The following is a 27654-nucleotide window of genomic DNA, read 5'->3' as shown; positions in this document are numbered from 1 at the left end:
TGAAGCTTACAGCCCAGCTCAAGTGCATCTACACCAATGCACACAGCATGGGCAATAAACAGGAGGAGCTGGAAGCATCCTGTAGCAGGACAGTGATAACAGAGTTGCCATCACAGAAACATGGTGGGATGATTGTCATGACTGGAGTGCTGCAATGGATGGCTGCATGCTTTTAAAGGCAGACAGATATGGTACCTCACACATCTTATGTCACATACCTGGAGATCCTCAGCACCTGCTTTTGCAGGCTTGACTCTTCTCTTACTCCAGGTCTGTGAAACAGAGCAAGGGAGGAAGAAAAAACACAAAATCACTTCACATCTGCAATCAGGCCACACCACCTGCACTCAACACCACAATGTTGACACTGCACATAGACACTTACACAAGTGATTACCTGATTGATGGTGTCCAGTTCCAGAAATGCAGGGTGCTGCAAGTTTTCTACCTAATCCCTCTCATTTTGGCATTTCTGCTGCACTACTGGCAGCCCCCAACAGAGGAGTAGCTGACGTGCAGGGCTTCACCAGGTGAAACTTCCATTTGGCCTTTTTATGAGTGTTGGACTCTGTGCAAGTAATAATACAGAACACCTCTCACCTGCAAATGATTTACAGTCCTGTTGTAACAGAAATGTTATTTCCTGTGATCCGTTTCAGCGTGCAAGGAAGCAGCATTTAGTGTGTGAAAGTGTTTTAAAAGAAGAAATGACAACAAATTCCAGCCATCATGGCACTCATAGTAGTGCTTTTCCTCTTATCACAGTTTTTACAGTCCCAAGAGTTATACCACCACAACAAAAAAAGACCACTCAAGAGCTCATTTATACAACTCATCTGCCAAAAGACATGGCTAATAACAGAAGGTTTTCTAGGATTCTGCCCCAGGGCTGTGGGGTTTAGACTGGTGTGTTGGCTTTTGCTTACCAAGGGAGAAAAGCTGCTATCAATTATTTTATCTAGCTCACCCTGCACACCTCTTGTACAGAATGACATTTTGGAGGCATTCAATCTCTTTGCTAAAGGCACAAAATGCAGATGTATGCTGGGGTTGAGGCATGTAACTTGGAGAAGGAGAAAAAGAAAACCACAAACAGAAGAGGTTGGCTAAATGGATGTTGGTCAAAGGACTGAGCCAAGCCACTCTGAAATGATGATCTCAAGCACAATAATGGACAGATAGCATTAGCTAAACAAGGTATGGAACTTGGTAACTCACAATAGTATATTCACACATCCAAACCCTTCCTTCTAAACCATTCTTTTTCCATACTAAGTGATGTCCTTTCTTCTGTGCTGCACGTTAGAGAACATAATTGTGTTGTAAATCAGATTATCTGTTTGAAAACCACTTGTGAAAAGGTGGACCAGAAGATGTGTTTCATGGGCTATTTATCCCCATCCCAGCTCCATATTCATGTGTTACTTATGAAATTGCAGGAAGAAAACAAGGAGTAACTCAGCTTGCCCTCCTCTGCCATGGGAGTGTTTGCACACAAGCAACACCACTGCGAGCTCTGTGTGTCTCCATTCAATGATCCTTTCTTTTTCCTTTGTCTTATGTTATTTCTGCTGCCAACAGCACACAGCTCTTGCTATCAATCTTCTTTGTTACAAGCACAAAATGTGTTCACATGACGAACCAAAAAGTTTATTCCCACAGCACAGAGCATTATTGTAGTGGCTTGAAATAGTTCATATGTCAAGTACAGGACACAACTACGCAGTGAGGGTGGCAAGACACTGGAATGAGTTGCCCAGAGAGGCTGTGAATGCCCCTTTCCTGGAGGTGTTCAAGGCCACAAACAACCTGGTCTGCTGTAAAGTGTTCCTGTCCATAATAGAGGACTTGGAAGTAGATCAACTTGAAGGTCCCTTCCAGCCCAAACCATTCTACAAATCTATGAACTAGCTCCCTGGTCTGAGGGAGGCTAAGAACCTCCTACCTAAACCATGCTATGAACGGACAAAGACTCTATCCACCTTGTCATTTTGTAGTGGGGAAGTCTCACAAAAAAACTGATGTGATTTTCCTCTTTGGTTGGTTGGATTGGTTGTTTTTACTTCTTATTAGAACTTTATTACGAAGCAAACCACTCCACATCCTGCAGGGAATGTCTCATATCCTCTAGATGTCTCTGGAGATTAATTCTGAGAAAAGTCTAACTCTGAGCAGGATCCACTGTAAGAAATCAATCACTGTATTAGCATTAAACTGTTGTTTAGTATTTGCTCTGCTGGAAGAAGAAAGGAAAATGAAGAATTTTGCCTGCAGTCTTGACTCCAGGCTACCCTCCACATGCACACAGGTTTTCTCCTAGATGTGCTTCCATCTTCAGATTTAACTTCTGCATTTTAGCAATGCTGGATTGCTGCTAAAACTTTAGTTACTTCTGCACTGCTGTTGTATAATATTCTTTGCTATATCCATATTAGAAATGAACATGGGCAAGATTTGGGGCAAAAGCTGCATGGCTGAAATTTCACCATGGGCATCTGGTTAACAAAGCTGCAAATTAACAATCATTATATCATCTCAAAACATAAATGGAAGCACACTTTGGATTGACACTCACTGTTTTACAAAGTTTGCCATTACACTCATGGAAACAAAAATTCCTGTGTTGGTCATTTTCCAGAGTTTTAAGTGGCTGTATCTTTGTTTCACACCAACTTTTGCACATGAAATACAGCCTGCTGTTTGGAGTAGTACAGTGCTCCTCTGTACAGGACAAAGGCATAACTTAACCGAAGCCCACTGGTGTCATTTCCCATTTACTTCAGCCAGCTCTGAGCAGTCACTGAGGAAACAGATCCCAAACATCACAAATACATTTGCAAGGCCATTCTCACCCAAGGGAACAACCACCTCACAAACCATGGAGGCATGAGAGTTTGAGAACTATAGGCAGATAGGAAACCAAAACTTCCATGGATATCTTTGCCCTAGAATAAAGTGCACGTCTGTATGTTCAAAAGCTCAGAATGGTACTAATATCTTTTGTTTGCAAAAGCAAGAAATGCCATCCCTTGTACCAAACAACAACTAGTACTTACTGCAAGGAGCTCACCACTTGAGAGAAGCTCAACTGTTTTTTTTTCTCAAGTGATTTTGGTCTTGGACAATTGGCAGTCACCTTCATTTGTGATTTGCTTCATTATGAACGCACCATGAAGAACTCATGTGATCGATGTAAAAGGACATGACCATAGAGAACACTGTACTGCCTTTGGTCAAGACAGATGTGATGGTTTGAGTGTTCCCCACACTTTGTAAAATCACCCAGACTAGACTCAGTGGCTTTGGAAATTGAATGAAGCTTTATATTTACATCTTAGCACAACATACAATCAGATATTTACAATATATACAGAAATATACAAGTTAAAATGTAATACATACAGAAACACATCAGCCCTCCCAGATACCTGAGTCCCCACAGGAGGGGCTCTCAACCACCCTTCCACCTTCCTCCCACCCCTCTAGCTTACCCAAGACTTTGCCTTATGTTCAAGGTAGCCTGGAGGGTCAGCCAAGGGGGGTTAGGTAGCAGGTCAATTACATCAGACAGAGGGCAGCTTAGAGAGTGAGAAGTTCAGCCCAAAGCCCAGAAAGCAACTACGTTATCTATATTTACATTCTTGCTCTGATCCATCTCAGCAAGCCTACGAGTGAAGCAGACATCACCACTGTTTTCTTCTCACAGCCTATAATCTAGTCCTTATAGAATCAACCAGGTTGGAAGAGACCTCCAAGATCATCCAGTCCAAACTAGCACCCAGCCCTAACCAATCAACTAGACCATGGCACTAAGTGCCTCATCCAGTCTTTTCTTGAAGACCCCCAGCGATGGTGCCTCCACCACCTCCCTGGGCAGCCCATTCCAATGCAAATCACTCTCTCTGTGAAGAACTTCTTCCTAATATCCAGCCTATACCTACCCTGGCACAACTTGAGACTGGGTCCCCTTGTTCTATTGCTGGTTGCCTGGGAGAAGAGGCCACCCCCCACCTGGCTACAATGCCCCTTCAGGTAGTTGTAGACAGTAATAAGATCACCTTCTCTCCAAACCATTCTAACTAGCACAACAGAAAATGAGCCTGCCTGGCACAGTGTAGCAGTTAGTAGCTCCTTAGAAGCAAATTTATGTCACTGCAAAACCAGTGATTTTAGAACCCTTGACGGCTCTCCCAGCAAAGGTAGAGAGAAAAGCAGGCATAAAAAAGGAGACCTTTTGATGAGAGATTATGTAGTCTCTACAATCGAGTAAATTTGGTGGCTGTTGCAGCAGAGGAATGCGATAGGAAATCCTGCAGTTGAAGGAGAAATGTCACAGTATTTTGATAAGAGAGCGATGAACTTTTTTTCCCTTGTGCCATTATCAAGGCGAAGTGAACAAAATACATCATTTATAACCCACTGCTCTACCATTATCTCCCGGTGAGACACTTGTTTTAAAAAACACACAAGGACCTTTTTTTCTCTAAGACTAAAGCTCTCTGTGAGGCTCAGTCTTCCTTTATAACCATGAAAGAAAGTTGACACTTGTGTGGGCCAAAGTTTCCAGGCAACCACACAAGGGCACTTATACACCCTTCAGGTCACCCATCGTTCTGAAGTACAGAGGAAGCATATGAACAGTATATGTCCCTTTGATCACAGATACCATCTGAAACTGATGTGGAGAGAAAATCCTGCACTTGGGAAGAAAGGCACTACAGACTCCTCAAAGCTTTCCCTTTTTGTACCTAATATACACAGAAAATAAAGGTTAGCATGGTAGCGCAGGAAGCGCTCAAGTATTTCGTTCCCTTGCTAGCTACAAAGCACCACTGACTCTCTCCTGCCATTTAGTAGCCTCACACAGATATATTTTTGCTCTCCAGGTTTTTAAAAGTAATATTAATCCCCAACACAACAGCAGAGTCGATTTACTGTACAAGCAAAAACTACACCCAAGCGCAGAAGAGGACAGGAGCACCAGGGCCATGTGTTAGAGAGCAGTCAGCAGAGCAGACCTCACGGAGAGGCACACTGACAACATTCCACACCGCTTCCATATCAAGATACCAACCCCACAATGTAAACAGAACTAGAAGAGCAATGTGCCCTCTTCATTTGTGTTAAATAGTACAAAATATCTGGAGTCAGACTGGTGCTAATTAGCGTAACCGATGCCTGTTTAGCAGACTTCAATGTACACAAGATTAATTTATCCTATCAGAAGGTAACAGGGTGGAATCTTCTGGAGACCCCCTCATTAGTACTCACCTATTTTATTTGTCCCATAGGATGAAAGTCAGATTCAGGCACAAGCAGACAACTTCAGTTGTTTCATGTAAACACACAAAGCTTGTTTCCAGAAACGGCAGATGAATTTACCAGAACCCTCAGGTTATTTTGCTACTCCTACACACAATGTGTTTAACAGCTCAAACCTCAACTGTTAATGTTAATGCCTTTGCTGAGTCAATGAGGGAAAAAAAGGATACATTATGTGAACAACAAGAACTGCTCCAATAGGAAAATAAAATGCAACACTATGTGTTTACATCGAAATGTACCACATTTTATTCTGACACAAAAGGAAAGCACGAGAGGAGCCTAATTATAATAACACTTGACTGCTTCAAGATGTTTTTTATATGTACAAACACAGAATATATGTTTATGTAAGTACTTATATCAAAATACTGCAGCAGATAACAGAACCTGAATTAATTGGCGCTCAAGTTTCCATTGAATGGGTGAAAAATGAGGAGGAAAGCTAGAGATGGAGATCTTGAACTAGTTATCAAAGTTTGCATCTGGAGACTGATGGGGAAAAAAAAAAGGCAACACACAAAAAAAAAAAAGTCTTCATCAAAACCCCCATACAGGATGCTTAATTCTCTTTTCTCAGTTCTTACTCCTCCTCAATTTGATTACAGCAATGCAGCCATGGCTGGAAGTGCTTCTGCTGACTTCTCCATTATTTTGGAGAATGTCACACCCCCCCCCCACCCCCCCCCCCCCGAACATAAACACAAAAACAAATCCTAAACATTTCCACCAGGATGAAATTCCAACAAAACCATTGCCTGAACGATGGATGCAAAACTAAATTGATCTGGAATTTGAGGAATGAATTAATGATGTAAATATAGGATATAGAAAGGTTGATACGTAGGATTCTGTGCCTCTCTATAGTCCATATATACATAGGTATGATGATACATGATATAGATACATAGGATTCTATGTTACTATATAGTGTACATAGATAAGATACAGGATGTAGTTATGTAGGATTCCATGCCTCTCTATAGTGTATATATAGATGACACATGACATAGATACACAGGATTCTATGATACTATATAGTGTACATATACATAGATAAGATACATGATGTAGATATGTAGGATTCTATGGCTCCCTATAGTGTATATATATGTAGATAATGATGATACATGACATAGATTGTAGGATTTAATAGTGTATACATACAGTATATCATAGAATCAAGCAGGTTGGAAGAGACCTCCAACATCATCCAGTCCAACCTAGCACCCAGACCTAGACAATCAACAGGACCATAGCACTAAGTGCCTCATCCAGGCTTTGCTTCAACACCTCCAGGGACAGCGACTCCACCTCCTCCCTGGGCAGCCCATTCCAATGCCAATCACTCTCTCTGACAACAACTTCCTCCTAACATCCAGCCTAGACCTGCCCTGACACAACTTGAGGCTGTGTCCCCTTGTTCTGTTGCTGGTTGCCTGGGAGAAGAGACCAACCCCACCTGGCTACAGCCTCCATATATGTAGATATGATGATATATGACATAGATGTGTAGGATTCTATGTAGTATGCCAGTACTCTATGCAAGCATTTTTACTCCCCATTGCACAACTGAATATAAATCAGGGGAAACACCACTACATTAAATGTGAGACATTTCCCATGTTTTTTTCCTTAATTCTATAGTATTTCTGTTTTAAAGGCAAGGTTGGATTGACATAGATGCTTTAAACAAGAAAGAGCATTAGAAACGAAGCCCTTCAGGATGCTGAATGAACTGAATTTAGCAACACATTCTTTCAAAGCTTTACTATAAAGACCTATGATTTAATTGCCACGCTCCCAATGCTGGTGGGCAGGCCAGCCTATTACCCAGCTCTTGTATTTAACTTTGGTGGAGAGTGGTTGGTCTAAGACCAACAGAGTCTCTCAAACCAGGATGATAAGTTAATTTCACAGTTATCACAAAATAACATATGATATTAGGTGGTAGCAACATGATAACTCCACTGGAAACAATGGTAATTACATAGTAAATCGTGTCAATGATACTGCATTATCTCCTAACTGTTCAATTAACTCGTGTCACCACTGCATACTATGTTTAGAAAGTTGCTGATGCAATATTTCCGTATCATAATTGCAAAGATAGTTGGAGAAGATACTGCTCCATAATTTTGGAAAGTTTCTAACATCACTTGCTGAAACTATTGCTACCATGAAAAAAACACCCCAAATACACACTTGAGGTGTGGTGCGAGACCCAAATGCCCCTGGAAGATGCCATTTGAAACAGAAACAGGTTGGTAAGACCATCAAATTAATTGCTTTTCCTTCTTTTCATGCAGAGAATGGGACATGAGTCACAGAATAACAGAATTAACCAGGCTGGAAAAGACCTCTAGGATCATTGAGTCCAACCCATCTAGCACTTAACCCCTCTAATTAACTGAAGCATGGCATTAAGTGTCTCATGCAGCCTACTTTGAAACACCTCCAGGTATGGTGACTCCATCTCCTCAGGCAGCCCATTCCAATGGGCAATCATTCTTTCCATGAAGAAAATGAAGGTAGTTTGGAATCTGAGCAAGAACAGTTAATAATACACACACCCAAGTACATTTCTTTCATCACAGAAGGCCAGAACCTCAAAATCAATCAGGCTGGAAAAGACCTCCAGGATCATTGAGTCCAACCCATCTATCACCTAACCCTTCTAATCAACTAAACTATGGCATTAAGTGTCCCATGCAGCCTACTTTTAAACACCACCAGGGATAAATCGAATCCCAGTTGGTATTTATTCACCTAACCACACAGTAAGAGCCCTTGGCCATCACTAAAACAGTTACAGATTTAACCCCTGAACAACACAAAGTAACTTTTGCTGTGCAGGTAGTCTGAGAACAGTGGATTGTAGGAGGGACTGGCTAGGGCTGGGGGGATAGGTTGGACTCGATCTTGGAGGTCTTTTCCAACCTGGTTGATTCTATGAATCACAGAAACATCCAGGTTGGAAAAGCCCCTAAGGATCACCAAGTCCAACCTAGAACCCTAAGCTACAAGATTCAACTTAAACCATATCCCTAAGCACCACATCCAAACGACTCTTAGGCACATCCAGGGTCAGTGACTCCACCTCCCTGAGCAGCTCAGGTTACAAAAGAGCACAATAATGGACAAAAAACAAACAAAATAAATGAGTTTTTTCTGTTGTTAACTCAAACTGCTGCACTTTCAAGTGTGACACCACTGGCCTTCTTCATTTTCATCCACACAAATCCAAAGTCCAGTGAGGTGAATGGAATTACTCAGACTTAAAGTGGAGTAAAATACTGCCAGGAAAAAACACAGGATTATTTAGCTTGTTATTGTCTTTCAACAGCGAAGACTGCAGGATATGACCATTCTCTTCAAAGCCTTCCCTTCATCCACACACCACTGCTTTAGAGTTCAGCAAGTGTCATCTTAAGCACTTTGCTCATGAGCACAGAATTTAATCATTAGCTGGTACAGATCAGAATTAAAGAATCATAGAATGGTTTAAGTTGGAAGGGACCTTGAAGATCATCTGGTTCCAACCCACTGCCATAGGCAGGGACACCTCATCCAACCTGGCCTTGAACACCTCCATGGAGGGAGCAGACACAGCCTCCCTGGGCAACCTGTGCCAGTGTCTCACCACCTTCACTGCAAAGAACTTCCTCCTAACATCTAGTTTGACTCTTTCCTCCGCCAGTTCAAACCCATTATCCCTTAGCCTGCCATTACAAGACCTTGTCAATAGTCCCTCCCCAGCATTCCTGTAATCCCCTTCAGATACTGCAAGGCCACTCCAAGGTCTCCTCCAAGCCTTCTCTTCTCCAGGCTGCAGAGCCCCAACTCTCTCAGCCTGTCCTCGCAGCAGAGCTCCTGCAGCCCTCTCAGCATCTTGGTGGCCTCCTCTGGATTCGCTCTAACAGTTCAATGTCCTTCTTGTGTTGGGGGCTCCAGAACTGCACACAGTACTCCAGGTTATGATAGTGAGATCAAAGCTCAGGTGTTAGGCTGATTTACATCACCTTAATATCTTGCTCAGCAATAGTCCTTTCTACCAAAGGAATGCCTGATATCCGTGGGTCTATCCCTAAATACCAACCAATGGAAAGGCTTTGTGATAAGGGATGCTTGGGAAAGAGGCACCTAAGAGACAAGGGCATCTCTGCAAACATTCCACAGTCTTTTCACCAGCAGACTTGTGGCAATTGAAGCACATTTGAGACTAAACACCAACATTCACCTGCGAGTGAAACGCTTCTGAAGCATCAAGTTGGTTTTGTTGTATTTTTCAATTTCCCTATGTGACAAAGCTATTTCACAGAGCTCCTTTAGATTTAAGACACCTCTTTCAAGGCCAGCTCCACCTTCTTTTTCATCTCTGCTCGTACCAGTTTTGTGGTTATATGAATACAAAGGAAACTGCACAATTTCAGTGCCTGAATCGTTTCCAGCAAATCAAGGCACGTACTTTCAATTTGTTATGCATGAGAGATGTGTAAAACTATAGAGGTTTGGGCCTCCAGAGGACAAAGATGAGCAAAATATGTAAGCATTGTATTGAAATCACAACTGAAGCTAAACTCTAATTTTAACACAGACTGTACAATGCATCCCTAAATACCAGCAAGGGCTTCAAAGGTATCACACCACATCCTTACCCTTGTCTGTCCTAAGGATGTAACTGCCTCGAGTGGCCAACCTGTGCTCACAAGGCATGACACAGTTCAAGTGACACTTCCACGTGCCCTTCCCAGCAGAATTCCTTCTCCCAGTCTCCTGTGTGTGGCCCTGCCTGTCATCTTCTGCCCTTTTGGAAACTAAATTATTGGCAAATAAGTAAAACACCCAAAACTCAAGTTCAAACCTCTTCCAAATAGGGACTTCAATAAGGCAAGGTATAAAAATTCCCTAAAATTCACTATCTTCAGTACTAATTAAATTTGAATTTACCATTTCCCTGTCTTTGAGTCACAGAATTAAGAGTGCAAGTACACAATCACATAGGATCACAGGATGTTAGGGGTTGGAAGGGACTCAAGGAGTTCAAGTCAAACCCCCCTGCCAGAGAAGGACCACACAATCTAGCACAGATGACAAAGGAACACATCCAGACAGGACTTTAGAGGCTACAGAGAAGGAGACTCCACAGCCTCTCTGGGCAGCCTGTGCCAGTGCTCTGGGATCCTTACAGTCAAGAGATTCCCCCTTGTATTGAGGTGGAACCTCCTGTGCTGCAGCTTCCTCCATTGCTCCTTGTCCTATCCCAGGGAGCAAGTGAGAAGAATCTGTCCCCCCCAACATCAACCAGCCCACAGATATTTCAAGACATTTACTAAACCCCCTCTCAGTCTTCTCCAGATTAAACAGACCCAGGTCCCTCAGCCTCTCCTCCTCAGGCACTGCTCCAGTTCCCTCATCATCCTCTTAGCTCTCCACTGGACCCTCTCCAGCAGATCCCTGTGCCTCTTAAACTGGGAAGCCCAAAACTGAAAGCAGTATACAAGATGAAGTCTCACCAGGGCACAGTAGAGGGGAAGGAGAACCTCCTTTGACCTGCTGCACAAACTCTTCTTAATACCCCCCAGGATGCCACTGGCTGAGAGACAAGCAAATACAGCATAGAAAAGCAAATGCAAACAATAATCTCTGAAATTCTAAAGAATTTGGTAAGTTACCCTAAAAAATATACTGCACATTAAAAGAAAAGGAAAAGAAGAGCTGCATTATCAATTTCTAACAGCAAAACAGTACAATAGGAGGCCTTCACACTGCTTCAGGTTTTTTCTGGAGATTTCTTCTTTTTTCTGTCATGTATTTGCCAACTTAGCCAAATTTTGTCAATACAGACACCTGAACGCAACTTTCTGAAAGCAGTCTGAGTTACAGAACCACAGAACTCTCAGGGGAAGAGGATGAATCATAGAATCAACCAGGTTGGGAGAGACCTGCAAGATCATCCAGTCCAACTTAGCACCCAGCCCCACAACCCAAAGTTCAGCACCCAATGGCAGCTACCTGAGCATTAAGATGCAGTGATGCTGGGTGTGCTACCCTCAGGTATCAGCTCCTCACAAGAGAAAACATGCACTTAGCACTGTTAAGTTTCAGAGTAGTCTAATCATATCTAAGCTAAGAACACAGTTTCCTTGTGCTCATTGTTGCATAAATTCAAGAAACAGAATCACAAATTACTGAGGCTGTTAGGCTATGACCTAACACCACCACATTCACTAGACCATGCCACTAAAAGTGTGATGTGACTGTGTGTCTGTATCTATAGAATCAAGCAGGTTGGAAGAGAGCTCCAAGCTCATCCACTCCAACCTAGCACCCAGCCCTGGCCAACCAACCAGACCATGGCACTAAGTGCCCCAGCCAGTCTGGGCTTGAACACCTCCAGGGACAGCAACTCCACCACCTCCCTGGGCAGCCCATTCCAATGTCAATCACTCTCTCTGGGAAGAATTTCCTCCTAACAGCCAGCCTGTACTTCCCCTGGCACAACTTGAGACTGTGTCCCCTTCTTCTGTTGCTGGGTGCCTGGAAGAAGAGCCCAACCCCACCTGGCTACAGCCAGTAGCTGCAGACAGCAATGAGATCTGCCCTGAACCTCCTCTTCTGCAGGCTGCACGCCCACAGCTCCATCAGCCTCTCCTCATGGGGCTGCAGCTTTGCTGCCCTTCTCTGGACACATTCCAGTACCTCAACATCTCTCTTGAGCTGAGGGGCCTAGAACTGGACACAGTATCAACTCCCCTGCCATGGGCAAGGATAGCTCACACTAGATCAGGGTGCTCAAAGTCACCTCCAGGCTGGCCTTAATCTGCAGGGATGGGACTTCCACCAGCTGATTATAAAACAAGAGGTCAGCCACTCCTGCAGCTAGCCCAACAGGTCACAGCAAAGCTTCAGTTAAGCCAAAGGGTTGTTTCAGTTACTTGGTGGGTTTGGGGTTTGTTTCTATTTTTCTTTAGCATCTTCCAGCATCCTCTACTGAACTTTTAAGACACAAGACATTTCTTTTGAATCAGATATCCATTATCAATTTGGACAGAGAGTGTCTGAACCAGGATTATCTGCAAATGATTTATGAGGGCAGGTATTTCTCTACCTGAACATTTTAGTGAAACCATAAATATCAGTAGAGACATAGGCTGGAATTCAGAGAACAACCCCTTGAAAAATATTTCATAGGGGAAGCTACTTCCATCTGATTCAAGTTTCCATTCACCATTTGTGTATTTCTAAAGAATTTTTCATGTTAGTCCAACCTCTTCTTTCTCACTCATACTTCACACATACTAATTCTACTTAGCTGTTAATAAAAGCTAGTCAATAAAGCCAGGTGATCAGGTATCTTTCCACTGACTTCAACTAAGAATGCATCCAAGTTGGAAACATGAAGTGCACATATATAGAGAGCACTGTATAAATATATATAATGCACATATATATAGCACTGTAAAGCCTGCATTTTGAGTTGTTCCTGGAGAACATCCTCCAAAGTCCAAGAAGCAGTACCCACTGTTATCTAGCCTGCAACACATTAGCAGCAAGGGAGGTTGTAGTCAGGTGGAGAAGAGACCAACCCCAGGCACCCAGCAATAGAACAAGGGGACAGAGTCTCATGTTGTGCCAGGGGAGGTCTAGGCTGGATGTTAGGAGGAAGTTCTTCACAGAGAGAGTGATTGGCATTGGAATGGGCTGCCCAGGGAGGTGCTGGAGTCACTATCCCTGGAGGTGTTCAAGAAAAAACCTGATGAGTGCCATGGTCTGGTTGATTGGATAGGACTGGGTGGATTAGAGGAAATGAGTTTAAGTTGTGCCAGGGGAGGCTTAGCTCAAATGTTAGGAGAGAGTCCTTTACTGAAATTGTGGAGAGGCATTGGAAGGGGCTGCCCAGGGAGATGGTGGAGTCACCATCCCTGGAGGTGTTCAAGAAACACAGATGTTGTGCTTAAGGATTATAATTTAATGGTCATGGTAGCTGGGTTATGGTTGGACTCCATCTCAGAAGGCCTTTTCCAACCTGAATGATTCTCTGGAAGCTTCAGATCTTCCCATTTAAAGTATTAAGGTAACATAAGGCTTCTTTCACAGCTAATGAAAACAAATATCAACCCTCATTGAAAGCCTCTCAGTTTTGTGCAGTTCAGACCAGGCTTAACTTCAGAACGTGCCTGCCAACATGTCTCTATCACAGCAGTGAGGCACACAACCTATCACAACCAGAGTCTAGGCACCCAGAACAGAGCATCAGAAAAACACCACCAAATTTTAGGATCTAGCCAGTGATACAAGGGAACACCCACTGTTCTCATTTTTTATATTATACAATCAAGCAGGTTGGAAGAGACCTCCAAGATCATCCAGTCCAACCTAGCACCCAGCCCTAGACAATCAACCAGACCATGGCACTAAGTGCCTCATCCAGGCTTTGCTTCAACACCTCCAGGGATGGTGACTCCACCACCTCCCTGGGCAGCCCATTCCAATGCCAATCACTCTCTCTGCCAACAACTTCTTCCTCACATCCAGCCTAGACCTCCCCCAGCACAACTTGAGATTGCATCCCCTTATATTCCTATGACTATAAACCCACTTCCATTTTTTATACCAACCCCCAAGAGAGTTTTCTTAGCTTTATATAATCCAAAATGCAAATGTAATGTTTATGATTTCTTTCTTCATATGATGTGTTAGCTGTGACAACATAAATAACGTTACACAAATGCAGGGAGACAACTTTCACCACAGTGAAGATCCCCAGGAGGAAGAATTGCAAGACCCAATTCACATTTCCTTCCTCATGTTTATGTGTAAGGGAGCATGCAGAGAATCCACTCTAATACTTGTAGATGAGTTCACAAAAGGCAAGAGGAGCCCACGAGCCGCTCATGCCCTTTTTAGCTCATCCACAAATGGTGTGCTCATCTCAGGCAATCTAAATCCTTCTTGTCAAAATAAAAGGGCCAGTAATCCAGTGCAAGGAAGAGGAGGGAGAAATGAGATGAACAACAACTGCTGCAGAAGGAGTGTAAAGGAAAGAGAAGGCTGCCACTGTAATGGGGCTGTGCTGAACTACTTAGAATATCTTACAAGTAGCCATGTAGAAAACATGATGATGAAAAAGTGTCACCTTTTATTAACCTGTGGTGGTGCAATAGCATAAATGCATTAAAACACAGGAAACACCAGCAGAAAGGCCTGTGTACAGCCACAAATAATTGTAAGTACAATTGGGGGATTTCATATGTCTAAAAAAAGGTATTATGATACCCAGGATTTTGGTAATATCATTAGAGAGAACAAGAAAACCATTTTCCATCAAATTACTGCCTCCTTCCTCCTAAAAAGTATCTAAAGCAGAGATAATGTAAAGTTCAGCTATCAAAAATGGCTTCATTAAGAACTTTAATGAAGCACATGGGAGCCATTTATTGACTCCTCAACTATTAAGACATAGCATTATTACTGCTTTAATAGTATTGCCATTTTCATTTAGGAAATAACTAATCAAGGGATCAATGTACCAAAGACTTTATTTTCTCTCCCTTGGGTCACCAAAAGTACTTTTTTTTTTTTTTTAACATGCAAAAAAACCCTAAAAGGCAATTTCCAGACACCCCCACCCCGGGGGCCAGAGCCCATCAGCAATTTAAAGAGCTAACAAGGAATGCTAAAAGGTCAATGGCTCCCCATCTAAGCCATGTTATGAAACAAATGAAAACTGTTCATGGTAATTCTACCTTTCTGGTGGAAGGAAGAGATGGCTTTCACATCAAAGAGGCTTACCTCCAAAGTATGCAAAGCACCTCCACCCTGACCTGCTGTCAACCCGTGAGACATTTCTATTTCTCAGCCTCACTTAGAATGCAAACTACTGTTTTCCTGGTAGTTCTCACAGCTCCACTTCCTTTGAGGTACAGATGTGTAGCCAAAGCAGCCCCAATCAGATAACAGGCATTTACATATTTATAAAGCCTGCTGTAAAATCTCGTATCAATTGTTGCCACTATATATAGCCCTTTCAAAGCATCTTGTGGGCACAAGCGCTCCGCTGCACCGCTCCCTTCAGGAGGCCAGATACAGCCTATAATGTGATTTCAATGTAAATGTGGCCCATCGCACAATCACACCACTTCACAAACTCTTTTCTGCTGGGCTAGCTTAAATCTAAAACACACTCAAGCAGCTTGCTGCACTGGAGCAAAGATTTCCTCCACATGAGGAAGGCAAAAAAAAAAAAAAAAGAGGAGAAGGAGGAGGGGGGAAAGAAAAAAAAGAGTCAAAACCTCCAACACAACAATGCCAAGGAAAAAAAACCTGAACATTTTCTGCGGAAAGATGGGCCGGCTCCAAATCCTTGTGCCCTATCAGACAAATTAAAGTAAATCAAGCATGAAATGAAGCAGAAGAGCCCCGAGATAAGGCTCCTTTAAGTCGTTTACAGATTAGGATAGAGAGAGGTGCATCTGGTCTCTGGCAGTGAAGGAGGCCAGTTTCTCATCTCACAATAGCAGCCTGTGTATAGGATTACCTTACCTTGTCACTGACAAGGGAAAAAGCGCCTGCAAAATGTCTCTAACTAACTTCCTAATGTTCCCAGCTAAGTTCTCTTATTAAAGTATTAACTGTTGCAATGATAGAAATAAATTTTGATAAAACAAAATAAAACACAGACACTAGGCTGATTTATGAGCTGGTCAGACGCTGATAAACTGGAGGCTCTGCTAACAGCAGATGAGCCTCTTGGCTTATCAGTCAGGATTTCACTGCTAGAGACAGTAGATAACTTTCCAACTGGAATGAGTGATCCGGTGAACTGTGTGTTACTGGTCAGACTGGAGCTCCAGCAGCACCTAGAAGGGCCTCTCGCGGTATCAGATGCGGTGACACGTTTCCCCGTTGCACGCCACAGCCCAGCTGATGCCCAAGCTGGGGCTCCCACCACAGCACAGCAGCCTCTCTCCTCTTATCAGCTGCCGTTCAGCTCCTACAAATTGGAGGCCTTCCTCCCTTTCTTCCGCAGGAAGACGTGTCTCTCTGCAGTGCCCTTACCCACTTCTGCTTCTCCCTTGTGGCCCCAGGAGTGACTTGGCTCCATTGCTCCCAAGCTGCTGGAACACACTGCCCCACGGGCCCCACCTGCCCTGGCTACATCCCAGACACCTACCTGAACAGCAGAGCTCAGCTCAGACAGCTCGGTGTAGCTTTGGCAGGTGGCACATTCCTCTTGGAGCACGCTGGGCCATGGGAAGGCATTGGCAGTGCACTAAGAAAGGCTGTCTTGGGCTTGCAGAGGTAAAGCAGCCCTGCCAATCTCTGTTTCTGTACACCCAAGACCACATCATTCAGACAGGAACACTCTGCTTAATGAAACTGCTCCAGATGTGCCCCTAATTTGGCTCTTGTGAGCTACCCTACAAGATGCAACAACTGGTCTGGATGCTAAGACATGTTCTACACCTTCAAAACAACTAAGGCAGTAGGAACCCCTGCAGGAACCAAACCATTTTCACAGGAAGAAAGCAGGTAGATGAAAGACATCACATACTCATAGCTGAATGTATACAAGCAAATTAATTAACCAACTTATAATTGGTGCCAGACTTATAATTTCTACCTTCTAGTTCTCTTTGCCAGTACTGGAGAAGTACTGAAAATGTTGTATACCACAGCAGTCCAGATACCTGAACAGCACTATAAGAAAGAAAAAATGCTTCACTCCTGAAAGACATCTTACATCATTTGTTCTTAGGTGAAGATTAAGGATCCACAGGCTCTCTAATTCCAGTGACAACGTACCCAGTTGTATGAGGATGAAAACAAACAGTACATAAATATATATATACACAAATAGTATAATATAGTTCTAGGTCAAGACAGCACTGATTTCTCTCCAAAGCTCTAAAGAAAGGTGTGTGCTCCTCCTCATTTGCCAAATGAGAATGTTTCAAAATGCATCTGAGTGGTTGCTCCTGATACACACAGAATAAGACAGAAAGAACCCAGAAAGCAGAGTATAATTTTCCTGAACTAATCCAGAAAGAATGGAGGGCAGAGTGGCAGGGAGTATGAAATCGTCCTTCAGGCTTTAACTGCCAGCCCCTAAACCAACAATGATGCTCCAGGAACTCTAAATGCATGAGGCTGGAACGGCAGAAGGCATTGCCCCTCACCCCAGAGCACCTTCTCCAACGGCCTTTCACATAACACTGACCCCTGGTACTCTCCCTGCTTGTTCTGGTTATCATCTGCAGCTCCACACAGTGTTCGACTCAACCAAACCGAGACAGGTGCTACACTCAGACTCCCCTTACTGGCCTTGTACAGTATATTCTCACTGAGGTTTTGAGCATCAGGGGAATGTCTTTTTGAAGACTCATTTTTTATTAGCCAGACATCATCACTGCTGTGGAAAAGAAAGAGGTGCCACACAATCACCCAGAGATCTCACCAACTTAAGGCCAGGTGTTGCAAACAGGACAGGTGGATGAAGTTATGCATGGAAACACTCCCACAGGAAGAACCTTTTGTCCACTGAAGGGACTGTCTGGGCAAAAGAAACTGCTTTCCTCCCTGTCAAGAGCAATTTCATGTGTCTCAGCACTGCCAACCACAGCCCCTCCTTCCCAACCAGGCAAATTAATTCCTGTTTATGCCAAAAGTGATTCCAGCTCTCACTTCCATCCATACTTTATAAAATACACACTGCAGAACTGCACTAGGGCAGTGTCTTAAGTTGACAAACATAAAGAAACCATGAGGAAATACTTGAAGTGTTTCATGCTGCCTTTTCTATGAGTAAGTGGTCCAAAAGGTAGAAGTAGCCAAGCACTCTCTCAGACTAACACACCTGATAGGCATCTGCTGCTCTTTATACCAGTGAAACATAAAGGCACTGTAAAACATGAATGTGCTCTACTCATGTTCATTTGGCTGCTTGCACAGATTTACAAAGGGAGATTGAGGTATTGATATTTGTACCCCCAAAACACTCAGTGTACAGAGTCAATGAGACTCTCTTCTCCACAGAGAACTGATGCATTTACACATCCGTGATCAATTGATGGTATCTAACAAACACCCACTGCTTGCTCCTTTCAAATACTAAACTTACATCCAAAAAACTAACTGGCAGGCTTGGTTTTCCTATTTATTGATACTCTGAGGTGGTGACACCTTTACTTGCTATTTATACTGCTCCTATTGCTGTAGCAGGCTCATTAAACATTTAGAACAAGGCAATAAAACTTCCTCCTACCAGAAAGATTCAGAACTGTTTCACGCTGTGCTAAATTTAATCTATAGAAGTTGTTTTATTCAATAGTTTACTGTATTACTTCACACAACTCTGCACAAGTTCCTTCAAAACCTCTAACTGTTGGCACTTCCACAGAGCTTCACAGCCCTCCTGCACTACAGAGGAAAAGCAGCTTCTTTGAGCTGCAAGGGATAGCTAATGATATGGATAGTAATGAAATTCCATGGCAGCACACAAACACTGCATGAAATCACTTGTGATTAATGACAGTGCTAATTGCTGCTGAGATTCTTGGTAAAACAAAGAAGCTGCAGCACTTCGAGATTCACAACTAGTTTTGGTGGTCTCTACTAGTCAGTATTATCAGTGATATGGCCCTGCTTGGGTATAAATGCAAAGTAACAGAGGCCACCAGACTAAAATTCCACCTGTCAACAAATCAACAACAGCATTACAGAGCTTGCATTTCTTTTACCATGAAACAGACCTTCAACCATGACCACAACCCTGAATTCTTCTTCTGTCTCACCCTCACAACATTCAAAAGCAGCGAGGAAGGTTTCAGAGTGTTCAGTGATTTCATATGCTGAAGTGAACTCACAATAATGGCTTCTGAAAACACAAACTACTGCTGTATTTTATAAGCACATCACCTACTACAAAGCTTCTGATTAGAGGTCCTCGAAGCCATGGGGACCTGCAACAGGACTGATAATCTAATGCACCAAACAGACAAAGATCTATGCTGGTTACATCAGCTGATAAGGTGGCACAGACTCTGACTTTTCTGTAACCAGTAAAATGCAAGCAACATGATGCAGTCTATAGCATGTCCAACCCTGCAGACTCCCAGTTTCAATGGGCAGGCACATGTTTAGAGCTGGGTCAACAGCAAGTCATTGTCAAGCTCAGCAAAGTTCAAAGCTGAAGTTCACACTCTGTGCTCCACAAGATGCACTTATACTCCACCAGAGCACTAAAGGCAGAATTAAAGTATGGACCTCTAACTGATTATGAAACAATTTCATGTTTTAGCCAATCTAACCAGAATTCATTTTAACACTAGAAAGCTCTTGCTACTCCTTAATGGTAACTTATTATAGTGCCTATACTCAACCTGCATCTAGGGCTAACCTCTAGCAGCTACTCTATCACCAAATGACCCCTCCCCAACAGAGGGGGAATTATGAAAAGGAGAGATGACCCACAGGTTGAAAACAGATGCAATTAAATAGCCAAACTGATACCATATAAAGATACACAAAAATCATACCCAGCCCAGCAAAAGTGCAGAAGCCACAGTACTTACCAAGGCAGTCTTCAGGAGCAAGAAGGAGCCCAAACACAAAGCCCAAGCAAGGGACTCCAGCAAAAGACTTCCCTCTCCTTTCCAAACCTGCTCCTTTATACTGAGCATGATGCTCATTGGGTACACCTGTGGGTAACTCAAGTCAGCTGTGCTGGCTGACTCAGAACTAGTAATGGCCTGCAGCTGGCCCATAATTCTGTCCCAGCAAAACCAGGAGGCAGAGCTACAGACAATAACACCACTCAGTAATAAGAACAGAAGTAGATAAAGTCATGAGCTGCACTGCATTGACTCGTACAGCCAAGCAGGTTTATACAGGCTCGTGCACCTCCAAACAAAAACAACACAGCAGGAGAAAAATGAATACATTACACACTAAGTATCTTTCAAACACCTGACTATATACTCATTTTACCTGAAATACAGTCTTGTTTTTCTGACAGGTCCAGGTTAAGATTTTAAACAGGAGTTGATATATTTAAAGTGTAATTGTAACATAGTCACGATGCCTTAAACTCTGTTTCTATACTGCAGAGCTGATTTTGCTGAAGCAAAGCTGGTCCAAACAAGGGATCTTTGAAGACTAGAAATTGTTAGCAGCAGTTCTAACCGACTAAGTGCATGTAGCATAATCAAGTTTGATAGACTACAAAAGCTCATAGATTTCAATTGCCAACACTTGCAGCAGCTAGGGCAGAATTGTTCCCCTAGGTTGTCTTCCTTAAGTCCTTGTGCCAAAGTGACAACTGGGTTGTACCATTCTGAATGTATGTCTGCTTTGTGTAGTCACTCTGAGGGACAGAGGGTTGAGGTAGCATGGACATGAAATATCCTCAGCTGCACAAACCTAACTGGGACATCAAAGAGCCACACAGGTTAAATTCATCTTGCTAATTCCTTTCTTCCCTCCACCCCATCCAACTCAGGCACACCTGGTTACATTAAAGCCACTGTTATTTGGCTAAAAGACAGTTCTTCTCCCCAAAATCAATTTTCCCTAGGAAGCATGTGTATTCTGATAGTTCCAAGTGTAGAGGGTCTAAAGCAAAGCAGCTTAAAGAACTGATTATCTGAAAGACACAGGGAGACTCAGGTAGGTAGAAGGACAGGTTCTTATCCAGGAAGACACACTTTATACTGCTACCACCCAAGACTCCTTGAAAAGGATGTGAGACATGGCCACATACCCCATACTTTTCACAGCAGGGATCCTAGATACAGTTTTCTGTCTTAGTAAATCTGTGCTTGAAGAACAAACAGCTCTGAAGACAGCCCATCAGCCTAGAGTTCAGCCACAGAGGTGGTAGAAAGCCCATCCCGGCAGGGTTTTAAGGCCAGGCGGGATGTGTATCTGGGCAAACTGACCTAGTAGAAAGTATCCCTGCCCATGGCAGAAGGAGTGGAATTAGATAATCCTTGAAGTCTCTTCCAATCGTGACAGTTCTATGATAGGCACAGACACAAGGAACAAACAAACCACTGTCAGTGGTCCCTGCATGTGTTTTGCACAGCAGAAGCAGCAAACTTTGTATCTGTTGAAATAAAACAACACACACAGTAAGCAAAACAAAGAACAGAACTAGCAAACCTCCAGCTGCTCTCCTAACAGTCTCTACAGTAACTCTCAAAAAGCACACCAGGCAGTATTTCTATGCTAAGCAGTACCTAATCATGTTCAGTGAGCACTGCTTCCCTCCATAAGCTCATGGTCAACAGGCAGTTGTTGTAACAGACCTACAAACATGTTTGAGTGTTCCTGATTGTCCATGCTTGAAGCACTGAAGCCATTTCCAAGTGAAGGTGTCTCAAAAACACACCATGCAACTATTGTTTGTCCAAACACTGACAGCTATTTTCACTCCAAAGATCCAAGTGCACTTCCCTCACAGGCTCACAGGATGTTAGGGGTTGGAAGGGACCCAAGGAGATCGTCGAGTCCAACTTCCCTGCCAGAGCAGGACACTACTATCTAACAGATCACAGAGGGACACATCCAGACAGGCCTTGAAAGGCTCCAGAGAAGGAGACTCCATGACCTCTCTGGGAAGCCTGTGCCAGTGCTCTGGGACACTTACAGTAAAGAAGTTCCCCCTTGTGTTGAGGCAAGACAAGACCTCTTTTGCTGCAATTTACACCCATTGCTCCTTGTCCTACCACAGGGAGCAAGTGAGAAGAATCCTCTTGACTCTCCTTCTGCTGTCTCAGTAAACCAGAGTGTCTAATTTTCTGTCTTTGCACAGATTAGGGTTTTTCCCTGTGAGGGTGACAGAGCACTGGAAGAGGCTGCCCAGGGAGGTTGTGGAGTCTCTCTCTCTGGACTGTCTGGATGTGTTCCAGTGTGATCTGCTCAAGGTGCTCCACCTCTGGCAGGAGGGCTGGACTGGATGATCTTTAAAGGTCCCTTCCAGCCCCTGACAATCATAGAATCAGCCAGGTTGGAAGAAACCTCCAAGCTCATCCAGTCCAACCTATCACCCAGCCCTATCCAGTCAACCAGACCATGGCACTAAGTGCCTCATCCAGGCTTTACTTCAACACCTCCAGGGATGGCAAATCCACCACCTCCCTGGGCAGCCCATTCCAATGCCAATCACTCTCTCTGACAATAATTTCCTCCTAACATCCAGTCTCTACCTTCCCTGGCACAACTTGAGACTGTGTCCCCTTCTTCTGTTGCTGCTTGCCTGGCAGAAGAGACCAACCCCACCTGGCTACAGTCTCCCTTCAGGTAGCTGTAGACAGCAATAAAGTCTGCCCTGAGACTCCTCTTCTCCAGGCTGCACACCCCCAGCTCCCTCAGCCTCTCCTCGTAGAGTTTGTGCTCCAGGCCCCTCCCCAGCTTTGCTGCCTTTTTCTGGACACCTTCCAGCACCTCAACATCTCTATTGAATTGAAGAGCCCAGAACTGGACACAGCACTCAAGGGGTGACCTGACCAGCATGGAGTACAGGGGCAGAAGAACCTCCCCTGTCCTGCTGGCCACACTGCTCCTGATCCAGGCCAGGATGCTATTCTAGGTGACATATTTAATACCAATCAGTTTACTAATTTCTCCAAAGCCAAAACAAGACCTGCATTTATACAGGTAGATGAGTGTCCATTTTTTAATTGCTCTCAGGTCTCTGCCACTCAAAGCAGGATGAAGAGGGAGAGCAGTGGAAGGGGAGAGACTTTTTGGTTTGTTTTTACTGTTTTGGTTCAAACATTCCAATCCCCCTCAGAACCATTCCGACCGCTTTATCTTTCTTCTTTTGCCATTAATTACAAACAAACCCATCCTTCTCTTACGAAGCCTGAAGTTTGTTGTGGTTGTTGTTGTTGTTAGATGAGTTGCATTCAAACTCCCAACTAAAAAAGATGAAGCCAACATTGAAATTCATCTCACAGTCCAGAATTTACTTAACGGCCAGCCTGTGCGCTGTGATAAACGGAATGATGATCCGGCAACATGTCTTTATCCATGGTTTGCTTTAATTAACGCCGGCTTGTTTGTTGAAAAGATGATTAATATGCCAATGAAAATTGCATAATTGAATACCACAACACTGGCACAATCAGAAAGACACATGCAGTTTTTTGATTAACATTCCTTATTATTATTATTATTATTGTGCGTTTTAATGTACTCTTTTCTCGCTATGAAACGATGCAGGTTTTGACCGAGAGGTGAGGAAAAAGTCAGGTGAAGTGCAGGATCTTTTATGGGCAAAGGAGGGGGGGGAAAAAAAAGGATATGATGTAATTTAGTCGTGCAGAAATAGTTCCTTGGTCAAGCAGCCATTTCTCCAAGCTCCTAACAGAAGGAAACCACCTCAGAAAAGGAAAATACAAGACAAATATTGAGCGGTAACAAAAAGAGTTGAGAGTTGACTACGAAAGTACAAATGGCAGTGGCCATGTGGCACAAAGGATGAGCAATGCAAACAAATAGTGTGGCCGTTTGAGCTGATCCTCTAGCTCAGGCATAGGGGAGAGATGAACATTCCAGGGATAGGCCACATAAATGGCAACCACAGATAAATTAATATAATTTAATATTAAGTTCTTGACATTAAGTTCTTGATGCTCCAATGAAATTATATTAATTTATCTATTGTTGCCATTTATGTGGCCTATCCCTGGAATGTTCACATCTCCCCTATGTCTGAGCTAGAATCATAGAATCATAGAATCAGCCAGGTTGGAAGAGACCTCCAAGATCATCCAGTCCAACCTATCACCCAGCCCAAACCAATCAACTAGACCATGGCACTAAGTGCCTCATCCAGGCTTTTCTTGAAGACCCCCAGGGACGGTGCCTCCACCACCTCCCTGGGCAGCCCATTCCAATGCCAATCACTCTCTCTGTGAAGAACTTCTTCCTAATATCCAGCCTATACCTACCCTGGCACAACTTGAGACTGTGTCCCCTTGTTCTATTGCTGGTTGCCTGGGAGAAGAGGCCACCCCCCACCTGGCTACAATGCCCTTTCAGGTAGTTGTAGACAGTAATAAGATCACCCCTGAGCCTCCTCTTCTCCAGGCTAAACAGGCCCAGATCAGCTCAAACGGCCACAAAATAGTCAGCACCAAGTGAGTATTTTGGACACAACTACAAATGGCAATGACCACGTGGCACAAAGGGTGAGCAATGCCTACAAAATAGTCGGTACCAAATGATTATTTTGGACAAAAGTACAAATGGCAATGACCACATGGCAGAAAGGATGAAAAATGCCAACAAAATACTCAATGTCATAGTAGTATTTTGAATAAAAATGCAAATGCCAATGACCACGTGGCACAAAGGATGAAACATGCCAACGAAATACTCAGGGTCATAGTAGCATTTTGAACAAAAATGCAAATGGTAATGGCCACATATCACAAAGGATGAAAAATCAAAACAAAATACTCAGTGTCATAGGAGTATTTTGAACAGAAATACAAATGGCAATGACCATGTGGCACAAAGGATGAAAACTCCAAACAAAATACTCTGTCATAGGAGTATTTTGAACAGAAATACAAATGGCAATGGCCACATGGCACAAAGGATGAAAACTCCAAACAAAATACTCAGTGTCACAGGAGTATTTTGAACAGAAATACAAATGGCAATGGCCACATGGCACAAAGGATGAAAACTCCAAACAAAATACTCAGTGTCATAGGAGTATTTTGAACAGAAATACAAATGGCAATGGCCACATGGCACAAAGGATGAAAACTCCAAACAAAATACTCAGTGTCATAGGAGTATTTTGAACAGAAATACGAATGGCAACGACCACGTGGCACAAAGGATGAAAAATGCAAATGAAATATTCAGTACAAATGAGTATTTTGGACAAAACTACAAATGGCAATGACCACATGGCAGAAAGGATGAAAAATCCAAACAAAATACTCAGTGTCATAGTAGTATTTTGATCAAAACTACAAATGGCAGTGGCCATGTGGCACAAAGGATGAAACACTCAAATCAAACATTCAGTATTATATTTGTATTTTGAAAGCAGAGGAAGCAATTTTTAAGCAACAGAAAGGGTAAGGAACTTTTTACTCTAACAGCACCAATGTGTTACACAGACAAAGCACCAAAACGAGGCAAACTAAAGTACTATCCCATTCCAGAACTGCCCCTGAACAACTGCCCTAGCTGCACTTTGTTAACATATCAGAGAATCATAGTATCAGCCAGGTTGGAAGAGAACTCCAAGATCATCCAGTCCAACCTAGCACCCAGCCCTGTCCAGGCAACCAGACCATGGCACTAAGTGCCTCAGCCAGGCTTTTCTTTTTTTTAACACCTCCAAGGATGGCAATTCCACCACCTCCCTGGGCAGCCCATTCCAATGCCAATCACTCTCTCTGACAACAACTTCCTCCTAACATCCAGCCTAGACCTGCCCTGGCACAGCTTGAGACTGTGTCCCCTTCTTCTGTTGCTGGGTGCCTGGCAGAAGAGACCAAACCCACCTGGCTACAGCCTCCCTTCAGGTAGTTGTAGACAGCAATGAGGTCACCCCTGAGCCTCCTCTTCTGCAGGCTAAACATCCTCACCTCCCTCAGCCTCTCCTCACAGGGCTCTGCTCCAGGCCCCTCACCAGCTTTGTTGCCCTTCTCTGGACACATTCCAGTACTTCAACATCTCTCTGGACTCAAGGAGCCCAGAACTGGACACAGTACTCAAGGTGTTCATTGGGCTAACTCTATTTATGAGAGGCACAATAGTGGTACAGGCCAGGTTTTCTTTTTTTCTGTAACATTTATGTTGTTGTTTTTTACCTCTGTTTAATTATCACAGTATCACAGTATCACCAAGGTTGGAAGAGACCTCACAGATCATCAAGTCCAACCCTTTACCACAGTGCCCAAGGCTAGACCATGGCACCAAGTGCCACATCCAACCTTGCCTTGAACTGCCCCAGGGACGACGACTCCACCACCTCCCCGGGCAGCCCATTCCAGTGTCCAATGACTCTCTCAGTGAAGAACTTTCTCCTCACCTCCAGCCTAAATTTCCCCTGGCGCAGCCTGAGGCTGTGTCCTCTTGTCCTGGAGCTGGCCACCTGAGAGAAGAGAGCAACCTCCTCCTGGCCACAACCACCCTTCAGGTAGTTGTAGACAGCAATAAGGTCACCCCTGAGCCTCCTCTTCTCCAGGCTAACCAATCCCAGCTCCCTCAGCCTCTCCTCATAGGGCTGTGCTCAAGGCCTCTCCCCAGCCTCGTCGCCCTTCTCTGGACACGCTCAAGCATCTCAATGTCCCTCCTAAACTGGGGGGCCCAGAACTGAACGCAGTACTCGAGGTGTGGTCTGACCAGTGCAGAGTACAGGGGCAACTGCACAATGCAGATGCTAATGTTATTGAGCACAGATTCTCATGCAAAGGCTAACTTTTAAGGGGCAGGAAGATCCCTTTCCTTTGCAAAACTGAATTCAGACTTGCATACCAATTCAGTAGGATATACAATAGTCCTTTAAATACCTTGGCTATTTTGGAAACTAGCTGCAAGGAAAACTGACAATTTTTGAGTTAAGGTAAGCCAGAAATCATTGCAGAGTTATCCCCCAAAATTAGCATCTACATATCATCTTCATACTTTCTGCAGTGCTTTAAGCAGGCACAAGAATTTTCTGATAACTGAAGTTCCATTATTTAGATGAATAAACACTTGCACAGGATAATCCAAAGCAAATACTGCTTCACCTTTGCTGTAATCAAATAAAACAGCAAGGAAGAGTCCCACTTATTTCTTTCCACAAAAAGCAGCACAAGTAGTAAGATTTCAGCAAGAATTACTTTTCAAGGTTCCTCTCACATTGTCCTCAGATGGATGAAGGGGGAAAGGAAGGAGAAAAACTCCCACTGAGAGGATTGTGTGCTCCAGATACAACCTTCACTTATTTCTGTAGGTCTAAGGTGGCCATCAGAGGTTCTGTGTGCCTCAACAATGCCCAGGTTACAGCTGATCCTGAGCACAAGCAGCAAGAGCTCAGCTGAGTAGCGAGTGAAGGACATCCATCCTGCTTCCTCCTCCAAGGCTCCAAACATAGAGTCCTCAATATTTTCCTTTGAACTGAATGCATTTCTGAAGAAAGATCCTCTCTAAGCACATTGGAGGTACCCAAAACTCCTAGGATTTGTAAGAGGTGCAGCAAGGGCTTCTCCCAGCTTCCCTGTGCCTTAGGAAGACACTGATTTTCTAGTCTGCAGTTCCTCTCAGAAGTTATTTAGGCACCTGAGCACCCACATTTGCAGCTCCATATTC

The 27654-nt window shown here is 43.7% G+C and overlaps 1 protein-coding gene across 5 annotated transcripts in view; it reads right to left on the bottom strand.

The window, feature by feature from the left end:
- Nucleotides 1–27654, bottom strand: part of ZFPM2 (zinc finger protein, FOG family member 2) — a 402942-nt gene that overhangs the window by 233655 nt on the left and 141633 nt on the right. The window contains exons 1-3 of one of the 5 annotated variants that reach the window (XR_010304770.1): nt 19899–20064; nt 398–600; nt 219–272 (exon numbers count right to left, since the gene is read on the bottom strand). The exons of 2 other annotated variants lie outside the window; for them this stretch is intronic. The gene's annotated coding sequence lies outside the window, so the exon portion shown is untranslated. Of the gene's footprint in view, nt 1–218; nt 273–397; nt 601–19898; nt 20087–20313; nt 20818–27654 lie in introns of those variants that run through there. 2 more of the 5 variants (XM_064154132.1, XM_064154130.1) reach the window with 2 other exon arrangements.

This window comes from Pogoniulus pusillus, chromosome 14, assembly GCF_015220805.1.
Source record: "Pogoniulus pusillus isolate bPogPus1 chromosome 14, bPogPus1.pri, whole genome shotgun sequence".
Lineage (NCBI taxonomy): Eukaryota > Metazoa > Chordata > Aves > Piciformes > Lybiidae > Pogoniulus > Pogoniulus pusillus.
This window is presented reverse-complemented; position numbering and strand designations above follow the sequence as displayed.